This window comes from Rhinolophus sinicus, chromosome 14 (genome assembly GCF_057876585.1).
Source record: "Rhinolophus sinicus isolate RSI-liver-muscle chromosome 14, RSI-T2T, whole genome shotgun sequence".
NCBI lineage: Eukaryota > Metazoa > Chordata > Mammalia > Chiroptera > Rhinolophidae > Rhinolophus > Rhinolophus sinicus.
In genome coordinates, this window is record NC_142514.1 from 181011072 (window position 1) to 181023927 (window position 12856).

Sequence of the window (12856 nt, forward strand, 5' to 3'; positions counted from 1 at the left end):
AGTGCGCGCCCCCATCGGCGCGAAAAAGGCGCGCATGCGCCTTAGGGCAGTACCCAGGCGCGCCTTACCGCGCTGGGACCGGGTTTCAAAACGGCTGCTTGGGGCGCTGGAGCGTTGAGGCTCCGGGCGGTTTCCTGCGTATCCTGGACCGACGTTCGGTCTGGGTCCCAGCCTTCTGCCCCCACACTCTTTCCTGTGAGCTCCTCTTTCCCACACACCCTAAACCCGTGTGCAGGGCCCGCCTGTATGGATCCTAAATCTTCTGAACCCTTGACCGGTGTCGTCTCGATTCCTCGCCAGCCGCCCAGCGCACATTCCGGGCCTGGTGCTCAGTGTCCCAGCTCAGGAGGTGACGCAGGTACTGAGCCCCGGGCTAGGCTGAGCTCAGGTGGAGGCCCCTTGCATGAAGCCATTTCGGGTAGTGAATCAGGCCGTAAGCGCTCCATTTGAGTCTCAGGACAGTGTCTGATTCTTCCTCACTGGCCACAAATGGCCTGCTGTCCGGTCCCATTTCGCTAGGAGCTTGGCTTGACGCAGGGTTAACGTTAGGAGCACCATTTTAAGCACACTAATGAGTTGATGATTAGTCTTCCAAACTCGCAAGAGGTAGGTACAATAACTACTCGCGTTTTATAGATGAGGGGCCCCAGGTGTAAAAAGAGCTCTTGCGCTACCTGCAACTCCCCTCCTGACTGTCAAGGTGGATCCGGTCATCTATAGACTGCTTACTGAGACCAACCAGCATCACTTCATCAGACATTTGTGTATGTGCAAACACCTAGTGTATGTGCAAGTTTTATAAATACGGGGGGGGGGGGGCGGGCAAAAAAATGTATACACATACCTTGTAGTCATCTTTTATTATTGGCATATATTGAGTATTACATTTTAATAGAGGTTTTTCCTTTCTTAAAATGTGTATACATTTTTTGGGCACCATCTGTATTTACTAAGCTCTTTGTACATGCTCTTCTGAATGACCTCACCTAATCTACAACTCTAGGAGTGAGCTATTAAGGTCATGTCATAGGTGAGGAACCTGAGACCTAGAGAGGGTAAGTAACTGGCTTGGTGTTAACCCAGCTAAGAAACTTCAGAGCCAAGGTGAAAATCCAGGCCGTCTGGTTCTAGGGCCTGCCCTTTTGACCACTGCTTTACTGCTGTCATCACACACTGTTCTCAAGGTAGCCGGAGAGCAAGCAAATACACAGGAAACAAGTGGAATGATCCCTGGGTACTGTTTTCAATTTTTTTCATTGATGTCTCCCCCTCCCCAGGAGCCTTAAAGACACATTTCCTCTCCAATCCCCCCCCCCCCAAGAAATTTTAATACCACTGATATGCTGTATATCTGCTTATGTACTGTAGCCCTTTGGAGGACCAGAAACCTTTTTAATATCTAAGATTTTCCTGCCTCCCCTCCCCACACCAAGAACCAATTTTCACTCCTTTGGGGGCAATATTGTCTCCATGCGTCCCTAGGATAACCTCACAATTGACACTACACAATATTGAGAGAATTCCAGTTTGAACACAGTTATGAACTGAAATAAATTCATTTACTCAGTAAGTATTGCTTGTTCAAGTACATGATTGAAACATTGTAACAAAACGTGTAGAAAATGAAAGATAAACTATGGGAAATCCAGAAGTTCCAGAGCAGACAGACAGGGCTAGGCAGGTTATATGCCAGAATGGGAATTGGGGATTGCTTTATGGAGTGTCTGAGCCTTGAAGGGTAGATAAACAGACCGGGGGAGGAAATTCCAGTTAAAAAAACAATTTGAGCACAGGCTTGGAACTGAAAAAGGAAGGAAATACTACATGGATATAATTCATGCAAGGTGGGCTGAACGGGAATAGTAGAATATAAAACGGGAAAAGATTTCCTGGGGAGGGCCAGAAGAGGAGGACCTGGAATGCAAAGCTAAATTATTTGAACTGTAGATAGTGAGAAAAAAGCGAGTGAAAGTTTTTGAGCAGGGAGGTGATAAATTGAAGGATAAGATGGAGACAAGGACATTACTTAGATTGTCACAGGAGTTTAGGCAACAGGTAAGTGGATCCTGTAATGGCAGAGGAAATGGAAAGGAGAGACTTTAAGTCAGGGGTCTCTAACTCACCTACAAAAGTGGAGGTAATGCAGATAAACGGTAAGAACTGGGTGGGGACTGTGGTGAACCTAGGCAGCCCTTTCTTAGCTCCAGCTGATTGTTGTCTTGCTACTAGAGTATTGTCTCTGTAAAAAAAAATCTGACCAAGGGAATCCAGAAATCCAGAATTCTATATTTGCCCATTTTAAGTGTTGGTGTCTAACTTCCAATTTTAAGCACATTCTATGAGCCAATCACGATATGCCTGTGAGCCAAAGGTGGCCATGACTGAATTTGCATCTCTGTGGTGACATAGAATCCACTTGAAAGGGGTAATGTCAAAAACTGGAGGCTCTTTTTGGAAGAAAGGGGTTAAAGGGCATAATCAATGAGAAAGGAAATAGTGCTTCAGCTTCTCCGACCTAATCAGTAACCAAGAGAACAGTGCCCCTTCCTACATTTTCTTACTAAGGCACAAACCACTGGGGTAATATAGCTGCTACAGTTTCAACACTAGAGATCAGTGATTATAGGTAACGGTGCCAGTTCTTTCTACATGCTGATAAAAATCACCTCAAAGAGTTTTGAAGTAATTTGTTGCCAGACCCAAATTAAAACTGACACCAGGGGCTATGGCAACTCAACCTATCTTTCCTATACATCCCTTCCATTAGATGTAAAACTGTTAAGTATTGAACTGTATGTACCCTAATTGAAACTTCTAACTAACTCACCAGCTCACCAGATGTCGTTTACACTCACTCCTGCCTCTGCCCTCTTTCCCATAGTTAGAGCACGGTTTCAATACTTCTTGAAGCTCTGCTCTCTGGCTAATAGTCCTCAGCAAGGCCCATCTTTCTAATATTTCCAAAGATTCAGGTTCTTTTTTCCCTTTCTGCCTCCCCCCACCCCCTGCAGTCCGTTGCCTGTCGTCAGTCGGCTGCTTACAGCAGCTCATGGCAGCTCTCACCGCTGCCAGCCGCTCATGCTGGCTGCCGGCCATTCAACTGGCCACCGGCCGCTCCTGGCAGCACACAGTAGCCCACAGTAGCCCACAGTAGCCCACAGTAGCCCACGGCAGCCAGCGGCAGCACACAACAGTCTACACCGACCTCAGCAGCTCACACCAACCTCTGGCTCAGCAGCCCAGCTCCAGGGAGAGCCGTTGTTCACAGTCCTAGCTGTAGAGGGCACAGCTCACTGGCCCATGTGGGAATCGAACTGGCGACCTTGGCATTAGGAGTACGGTGCTCCAACCACCTGAGCCACCGGGCCAGCTCCAGATTCAGGTTCTTTTCCTTAACAGCACCAAAAAAAGCTGGTGGTCTTAGCAGTTGGAGATCACCTGGAGGTTTTTATAACAGACATTCTATAATAGCTCCCTGGCTCTGGTTTCCTCCCTTCTCATCCATTCTCCACCTTGCAGCCAGACTGACTTTTCCAAATAAAAAATTTTGTCAAGTCTCACGTCTCAGATCATAGTCCTTCCATATGGTCACGTCTCAGATCAGTGCCCCTCCATAGTCTTTAAGCTAAAGTCTAAATCATCAATATAGTGGTTACAACCCCTGCTTCCTTTGCAAGTTTCCTTACTACCCCTCCCTCCCCAAGCTGGGTGCATCTTGCCCCCCCACCTTAAACTCCCTGAGGTCATGTCTATGTAAATCATCTGTGGGGACAGAGTCCCAGAGAGCAGTTTCCAGGCTCTCAACCTCTTGTGGAAAGGTGCTGGCTCGGGTGGTAGATGGCTGTCAACTGTAATCAGATGGCCCTCAGCTGTAATCAGTTAGACATTAGCCACTAATATAACTGCGTGGCTAGGCTAGGGGGTTAGTTGGTTGGTTGGCAGAGAAGCAGATGGCTGCGCATCGTGTGGCTCCTGCTCCCTGTGTCTCCAACCCAGCCGCCAGCGAGACTATAGTGGTATGAACCCCCTATCTGTGACTCCATGGGTGTTCCTTCTTGGCCTCACCATGTCCTGTGTTCTTATGCGGGGGGCGGGACCAGGGCCACTGCATGACATCATCGTTGTATCCCTATTGCCTAACAGAAAGCATGACACAAAGTAGGACTCAATATGTATTAGTTTATCTCTATAAAATTTTGAATGATCTCATTCCAGCCTCAATTCATTGACTACCCTGCTTATCCAATGAGCTACTCCTAAGAGAGGTCTGGGGAGTTTGCTCGTATAGCAACCCTGCCCCCACCTGGCGGCAAGAGGCACTGCCTGGCTTAATGGAGGAAGAGATTCAAATGACCAGTGCTTTGCCAGGAACTGGGAGATAAGACAGTAACCTCGGTGGAGGAAAAGGCCCTATTTGATAACAGAATTTCCTGGACTGTGGAGAAATATGACACTGGGGAGGATTAGCCCAGTCTCTGGGGAGAGGAAGATGGTGAAGATTGTAAGGACAGGCTTACACGCTGTATTTGCGGACCTGAGTGAGGAACGTATGGGGAGTTGATATAGGTAATATCAATCCTTAACCTTTTGGCTAAGATCATATAATATCTGTTCTTATCAGTATAATATCTGATGTGTCCTCCCCCCGAGGACAATGTACTACATTGATTTTGGAAGAGGAACTTGGTCTGTCTGTTCCATGCACTGACCTGACATTGCAGTATTCCTACGAATGGTGCACCCCTTTAGTGGTATTTAGTTGTTAAAGGATTTGTTAGCTAGATAGCTTCGGTGGAGTTGTCTCTCTTTTTGAAAAATGAGCATGATAAATTACGGCAACTGGATTGATTAGTAAAGGATTTGAGTGTGGACTTGCAAGAGGTAATATAAACCACGTGAAGCTGTCTGCCTAGGCTAACAAGCATGCTTATTATTTCAACAACCAGTGATTACTTTAGTGACTGTTCACGTAGTGGCAGGGTAGAGCAGTGCTCATCAAACTTTTTGGATTATGCTCCTTCTCAGTAAAGAAAAACACTGGAATACCCTAATACATGAAGGCTTTTAAAAGTATGTTATTCTCTACATTAACAAGTATTTGAAAAGGAGGGAAATTTTTTAAAGGGTGAGATAGAAATAGAAGTTGAAACATTTTCTTTATAAGTCATTGTGTTGATTAAGAGAGTGGCTAGGGCCAGACTGTCTGGATTTGAACCCTGGTCCACCTTGTGCTTTCGGATGAAGGCCAAGTCCTGTTGTCTGTTTTGTTCAGGGCTTCTTTCACGGTGGATGTTTTTTGTTGTTGTTGTTTTTTTAAGGAGGGCGCAGCTCATGGTGGCCCATGCATGGATCGACCCAGCAACCTTGGTGTTATTAGCACCATGCTCTAACCAGCTGAGCTAACCGGCCACCCCATGGTGGATGCTTTTTGGTGGACATTAACGTGTGATGCAGAAATCTTCCTGCTCTGTGGACACTCCCAAGTGTCCATGAACACGCCTCCACCCCAGACCTCACTGCCTGTGTCTTCCAGTCCTTTTCCTTTCAGGCCTCTAATCAGATGGCCAGGCCATTGGCCGTCACCCTGGAATGTGTATGTATTCTCACCTAGGGCTATTTCTTCTTCTACACAAAGTAGATCGTCAGGTGTACTGCTGGCAGATTTTCCCTCTTTGCTGTCTTTCAAGACCACTTCTGAATATGACTGTTGTCCATTTTCAGCTGGCACCCATAAGTTACCCATCTGTAAATCAACTCAGGCCTTTACTTCCTTAGCAGGTTATACAAGACACTCCAATAGGATCATGGGTACTTTTACAAGTATGGTGGGTGACAAGGGGGTCTAGGCCATGCAGTTTGCTTGTGTCTTCTGCTTCTGCTTAGTCTTGATCCCGGAAGTGCCACTTCATCTTTTGAAAGACTGCTGCTGAGCTGGTCTGACTTTTTGACTTGATAGGTACGACTCATAATGGGGGCAGTTCATGGTCACTTGGTGCTTCGTAATCAAGTGTTCCACTAGTATGCCGAGAGCTGTTCCTCAAAAGGCATATAATTCTCTACTGTGGACAACTTGGCCTTGCTCTAGAATCTCAGGCACCTGCTATTCCCATTGGCACTTGCCATGAGCTCCACAGTGCATATTTTTTCACCACTGATACCTCTACTCCATTAGATCTGTTGGATGTTATGGCCCGAGTGGCAGGACGTCATGCACTGCAGCTTGGACCTGCTCAGAGCCATTTTCTGTCTGGGCTGCGCTCAAAGTTGGCAATTTACCATGTCACCTGCTATATAGGTGGGAGCTATACCATATTTCCAGGTGTGGAGGTGATAAGTATCACCCTCCATGCATCCTTTCTGTTTTGAGTGGTGGAGCTAACCTCTGCTACTGTGTTTCCCTGAAAAAGAGACCTAGCCAGACCATCAGGTCTAATGCATCTTTTGGAGCAAAAATTAATATAAGACCCAGTCTTATATAATATAATACCAGGTATAATATAATATAATATAATACTGTGTGTGATATAATATAATATAATACTGGGTCTCATATTAATTTTTGCTCCAAAAGATGTATTAGAGTTGATCGTCCAGGTAGGTCTTCTTTTCAGGAAAACACCGTAATCCCTCTCCCCCTCTCCCCAGTATGTGTTAATTGCTTTTCATTTACTATCATGGCTGAAAGGTGAGGGTGGAGATTTTTACTTTGCCTTTTCCACCGTGACAGGTCTCATTTCTTCGGCCAAGGATCCAATGTAGGGGTTGCTCCAACTCCTAAGTATAGCTATCCCATTAAACACTTGGGGACTGAGGAAATTACTGGATACCTATAAGTCCCTGTTCTAATGGGAATCATGCTGACACTTTGGGTCTTCGGGCATCAATGTTAGCTCAGATCCGGTGTCTAAAATCTTCAACATATTTGCACATTCTCCTTTACTAAGTGTACAGTCACACCTGAGTAGATGATGAGTTCCCTTTAGGGAAGAACGAGGAGAATCATCATAATTTCAGGACGCTTACCCATGGGACCTGGTTACCTCTTTAGTAACTGAATGTTGGACATGAAAATCGGCTCAGGCCCAGAACCTGAGGAAGAGCTCCTGACTGTTTATTGTGGTGACCCCCTTAGCCTTCCGCCCCTTTCTTCAGGTGGTAGATGTACAGCAGCATCCTGTCGGTTCCCCGGGACACCATTGTCTGTTATACCCACAACTCTCTGTGAGCCAAGCCCCCATGGCTACCTCTCCAATCTTGCCATTCTTATGGTAATTACGGCTTTCTGTCTTCTGGCAGTTAAGCCTCTATTATACCTGATCTCTAATACAGTAGTACCTCGGTTTTTGAACATCTCCATTGATGAACATTTCGGTTTACAAACGCCGTAAATCTGGAAGTAAATGCTTCGGTTTTCGAACACGCCTCGGAAGTTGAACATGTCACGCAGCTTCCACTGAGTGCAAGATCCTGAGGCCTAGCTGTCGGCTGTTTTCAAACGTTTCAGAACTCGAACGATCTTCCGGAACGGAGTATGTTAAAAAAACCGAGGTACCACTGTACTTGATGATGGTCAGGAGGTGGGTGAGTGTCATCCTCATGCATCTTAGGTAGCTCAGCTCTGTGACTGCAGAGGAGAGCCACCACTGGCTTTAGTGATGCTGACGCCCCTCTCAATAGTGCATTCCTGATGGCCTTGTGAACATGGTGTCCTCTGGGCCCTTTTTTGGAACACAGTTCTCTGGTGGGTCACTGGCCTCACATAATAGTTCCATTCCAGTATGCCCACTTTCCTCAGCCTCTGTATCACTTCCTCTGCCGTCCACTAGGGCATCTCAGGCATATCTATGATACTTCACTCAGCGTGGACTGCTTTATCCAGGCTTCTACAAGCCACCATAGCAGTGATTTTGCCCCCATCCACAGGCGTCCCTGTCAGGGTGTTAAGTCCTGGGTCCCAAGAAAGTTCCCCTCAAGTCAGTGGATTCTTATCTACTGATCCTTTCCCTGGTCCCCAAGTGTTTAGTGGGATTTAATGTACTTGGAGTTGTAGTAACCCCTGCATTGGGTCGTTGGCCTGTGAAGAAGAGCTGTAGTGGGAAAGACAAAGTGGAAAGCTTTAAAAGGGCCCTGTCCTGACCATCAATTTCCTCACCTTCAATTCTCTCCTTAACCCACTGCACTGTAGCCCCTGTACCTGCCCCTCTACTGATACTGCTTTCCCCAAGGCCATTAGTGACCTTTTACTCACTCGGTCCCAAGAGGTGCTTTTCATCTTTCTTCACCTCAATAGCATTTGACGCTGTTGACCTGCTCCTTCTTCCTGAAGTGTTCTCTCCCCTTGCTTTCTGGGACACGTCACTCTCCTTGGTTTCCTTACTTCTTGACCATTTTCACTGTCTATTCCTTATACATTCCTCAGGGTTCTCTCCTGGGTCCACTTGATCTCTCACTCACTATACTCTGCCTAGACCAACTTATCCATTGCCATGGTGAAACCGACAGTTACCAGTACCATGTGTAGGTAGGTATTAGATCATAGAATCTAGAGATATAGGCTTTAACTAAATGTTTCAGTTGCTTTGGTTGTCCCATAGCTTGTAGTCAAAGATTAAGAAAATGTTAGTCACTCATAGTCAAAGATTATAAAGTATGTTCGTTATGGCCTAAAGACCTGCCTATAAAGCAAGTTCCAGAAAAAATGTTTCAAAGTACACTTTGCTTGATAATAGATAATAGAAAAATGTAGCCAGTTAAGTGCAAAATAATGATAACTTAAATAATAACAGTGGTCACAAGACATGTAGTTTCTGCCTTTTGCTTTAAAGATAATGTCACTGATGCACAATCATGAGATGTCTTACAGAATCTTGATTCTTCAGCACCGTTAGGTCACCCGACCACTATTACGAAGGCACCAGACAAGATGACAACAGGAAGTGAATTAACCAGACTAAGGAAATCCACTGAAATGTACACAAGAATTAACCAATCAGCTTCATCCATGACCCCTAACCCTCAACCCTCAGTCTTTGCCTATAAGCACACTGGATTAAAACCATCGGGAAGTTGGATTTTGAGCACCAGCTCCCTGTTCTCCTGGCTCGGCGCCCTGCCAGGAAACCACCTGAATTTCTCCACTTCAAACTCGGTGTTCAGTGTTTGGCTCTGCTGTATGGTGAGTGTGCGGACTTCCTTGTTGGGTAACAATGGCTTCGTTTACCATATATATTCTGCCATCTCTGCCCAGGATCTCCTGGACTGCAGATCCATGCACCTGTCTGCCACACGTCCTCGCTGGGGTGGCCCATAAATAGCTCAGCTCAACGTGTCCAAAACTGAATTCATGATGTTTCCCCACAAATCTGTTCCTTCTCCACCATGCCCTCTTTTACTCAATTGTCTACACCAGGATTGTGGCCATTTCCCCCGTACGATAAATGCCCTCCTGCTGAAGGAACATCCGTGTGTTGGAACAAGCTGGGTTTATTACTTGTTAGAGGAGGAAGAACACACACCGGGGGAACCAGGGTGTGTCTTAGGAAGAGGGTGTTAGAAAGAACTTACAGGATTTGGGCTGTGCTGGGTGATTTTGGGGAGGGTTTCAGCATGTGGGGCTTTACTTTGGAGGGGATGTTTTCAGGAAGTGGGATCATTTTATTATTCGATATCTTCCTAAGTCTTATCTGGAAAGAGGAAAGACTAGAATGAGGCCAAAGCTATAATTGCTAACGCAGCGGCAGTCACTCATACTAGCCACGTTAGGGAGATGTTTGGACTTTTGTGATTTAGACACTGTTCATGTTTTGGCCTGGGTTCAGACATGATTATGGAATGGTCTCGTTTTGTCTTAACCCATCATGACCTCGAAGGGGCCTTGTCCGATGCTGACGTTCTGTGAAATTATGTTCTACGGGAGGACATCAAGGCCTGGGAGTGAGTGGCAGGCTAGCTTCTGGATGTCAGCAGCTGCTTTTCTCTTTCTCAGGACTCTAGTTCACGCCATTCACCCCTGGGTTTCCGCTGCAAATCCCTAATGCCTGGCTCTGACTTGACCTGCTTCTAATCTGTTCTCTACATTATAGCCAGAGAGATCTTTCTAAATAAAAAATCTGATCTTTTCAGCTCACAATTCTTATCGCTCCCCCTTTGCTCTTAGGTGAAAGTCTGTACCTGTCGACAGAGCCATCAAGGCCCCGGTGCCTTTTTCAATTTCAATACCACCACTCTATTCCCTCCCTTGCTCTCCTTGACCCCTTTCCTGCATAAACTCCCTGAGGTCAGAAATCGTATCTGTATAATTGATTATTTTATCCCCATCACGTAGAACAATGCAAGTCCCGATAATTTATTGATCGCCTGACCTATGCTATGATGTAAACTCCTGAACAGGTTGCTGGGAGAAATACCTTTGAACTGGAGACAGCGTCTAACAGGAATCTCTTAGAAAATGGAAGCCCATTGGGGCGTTTTTCTCAGGGAGCCGCTCTGCCCCCTCCTGGCCGCAGGAAGCACTGCCTCTATTAGATGAGCAGAGATGCTCCAGTGAGCAGTGCTCCGCCTGGAGCGGGGAGGAGGAGGACGTTCACCTCTGGCACAAATTCAGCGTGAGAACAGAATTTCCTTATTTCCTAAACTGTGGAGGAATGTGCCATTGGGAAGGATTAGACTGGCTGGGGAGAGATGAAAATGAGGCATTTTATAAAGAACAGCTCTCAGGCTGCTTTTGTTGTTTTGAGTGGAATTTATGGAAGCAAGTCCTGATAGGAATCTTAATTGTAGGTTGTTTCTTTGGATTTTGGACCAAGATCAAGAATGGTATCTGCTCTCAGCATTTAACATCTCGTAAATTAGCTACTTGAGGACACTTTATGAAGTGGATTTTTGACACGGAGATGAAGTGATCCTTGCTCCGTCCATGCCACAAACCAACCTGATACTACCGCAGGACCTCCACGAGTGGGGTAGTCTTCCCTTTTGGGATAGATGTCAGTTGAAATGCAGACTGTTGGCATGCCACAGTATCTTTTGCTTTTTGTGGGGAAAAAAATTAAGGTGAACCTATGATTTCCCTTTTTTTTTTTAGCGTTATATTTTTGACACGTTTTGCCTGTCTTTAAGATTTAGTCGCTTACATAGTATTTTCTTTAGAAATGTTCTACAAATTATTGTGTCCATTAATGATAGGACATTTTTTAGTTTTCTAGATTTTTACTACTACAACCAGTGCTGCAATGAAATCTTTTGTATGTTGCCTTGTGTGTACGTGTGAGAGTTTCTCTGGAGTCTGAATCTAGGAGTGACATTGTTGGGTAGTGGCTATGGTACTTTCAATTCTGCGGGCGTTACACGTTGCTCACCTAGAGTGTTGAACCCATTAATGTTGCCACTTATGCAGTTTCATATCCTTGACATCACTTGGTTCAGTCAGATGTTTTAATGTTGCCAATCTGGACCGAAATTATATTTTGTTATGATTTTAATTTGCATTTTACTAATATGGTCATATAATCTTTCAAGAGTTCACTGGCCTTTCTTTTGTGAGTCCAATTTTGTGAATTGACTGTTTCTATTCTGTAAAATTTTTTCTTACTGGATCATTGTCTTTTCCTCACTGATTTTTCATCATACTTTATATTTTTTATACAAGACTATGAGTTGTTTTTTGTGTGTGTGTGTGTTTTTTTAAAGATTTTATTGGGGAAGGGGAACAGGACTTTATTGGGGAACAGTGTGTACTTCCAGTGCTTTTTCCAAGTCAAGTTGTTTTCCCTTCAATCCTAGTTGTGGAGGATGCAGCTCAGCTCCAGGTCCAGTACCTGTTGTTAGTTGCAGGGGGCATAGCCAACCATCCCTTGCGGGAGTGGAACAGGCAACCTTGTGGTTGAGAGGACTGGCTCCCACCAACTGAGCCATCTGGCCACCCAGGAGCTGAGCGGCAGCTCATTGCCTTCATTCTAGTTGCGGAGGATGCAGCTCACTGGCCCATGTGGGAATCGAACCGGCAGCCCCGTTGCCCAGAGCTCACGCTCTAACCAACTGAGCCACCCGTTTGCCCCAAGACTATTAGTTTTATTAGTTCAGATACCTTTTAACATTGTGATTTGTCTTTTCAGTTTGTTATGGTCTCTTGTGATGCACAGACTTTTCTCTTTGAATGTTGTAGAATTCATCACTTTTTATTTTATTTTATTTTATTGGGGAAGGGGAACAAGACTTTATTGGGGAACAGTGTGTACTTCCAGGACTTTTTTCCGAGTCAGGTTGCTATCCTTTCAATCTTAGTTGTGGAGGGTGCTGTTCAGCTTCAAGTTGTTGTCCTTTCAGTCTTAGTTGTGGAGGGCGCAGCTCAGCTCCAGGTCCAGTTGCCGTTGCTAGTTGCAGGGGGCGCAGCCCACCCTCCCTTGGGGGAGTCGAGGAATTGAACTGGCAACCTTGTGGTTGAGAGCCTACTGGCCCATGTGGGAATCAAACTGGCAGGCTTCGGAGTTAGGAGCAAGGAGCTCTAACCACCTGAGCCACCGGGCCGGCCCCCTATTTATTTATTTTTAGAAGGAGGGCGCTGCTCACAGTTGCCCATGCGGGGAATGAATGGGCAACCTTGGTGTTAGCACCACGCTCTAACTAACTGAGCTAACCAGCCACCCCCTCACAGTTTATTTTGTACATTAGAATCAAAGGAGACATACGTAAAGAGGGTTACTTGAAATCCATTGGTGATAGATTAAAGGGGTGGGAGAAAGCAAAGTGGGGACATTTCTGGGACTGGATAAAAGTAAAATGGAGGGACACATACTTCTTTTACATTGGCCACAGAATAGTTCATTAGTTAATAATTAACATTTACAGCACAGGGAAA

The 12856-nt window shown here is 45.6% G+C and overlaps 1 pseudogene; it reads left to right on the forward strand.

Moving 5' to 3' along the window:
- The first annotated feature begins 4571 nt into the window (after positions 1–4571).
- LOC141572581 (U2 spliceosomal RNA) lies at positions 4572–4746 on the forward strand (annotated as a pseudogene).
- Positions 4747–12856: the final 8110 nt, after the last annotated feature.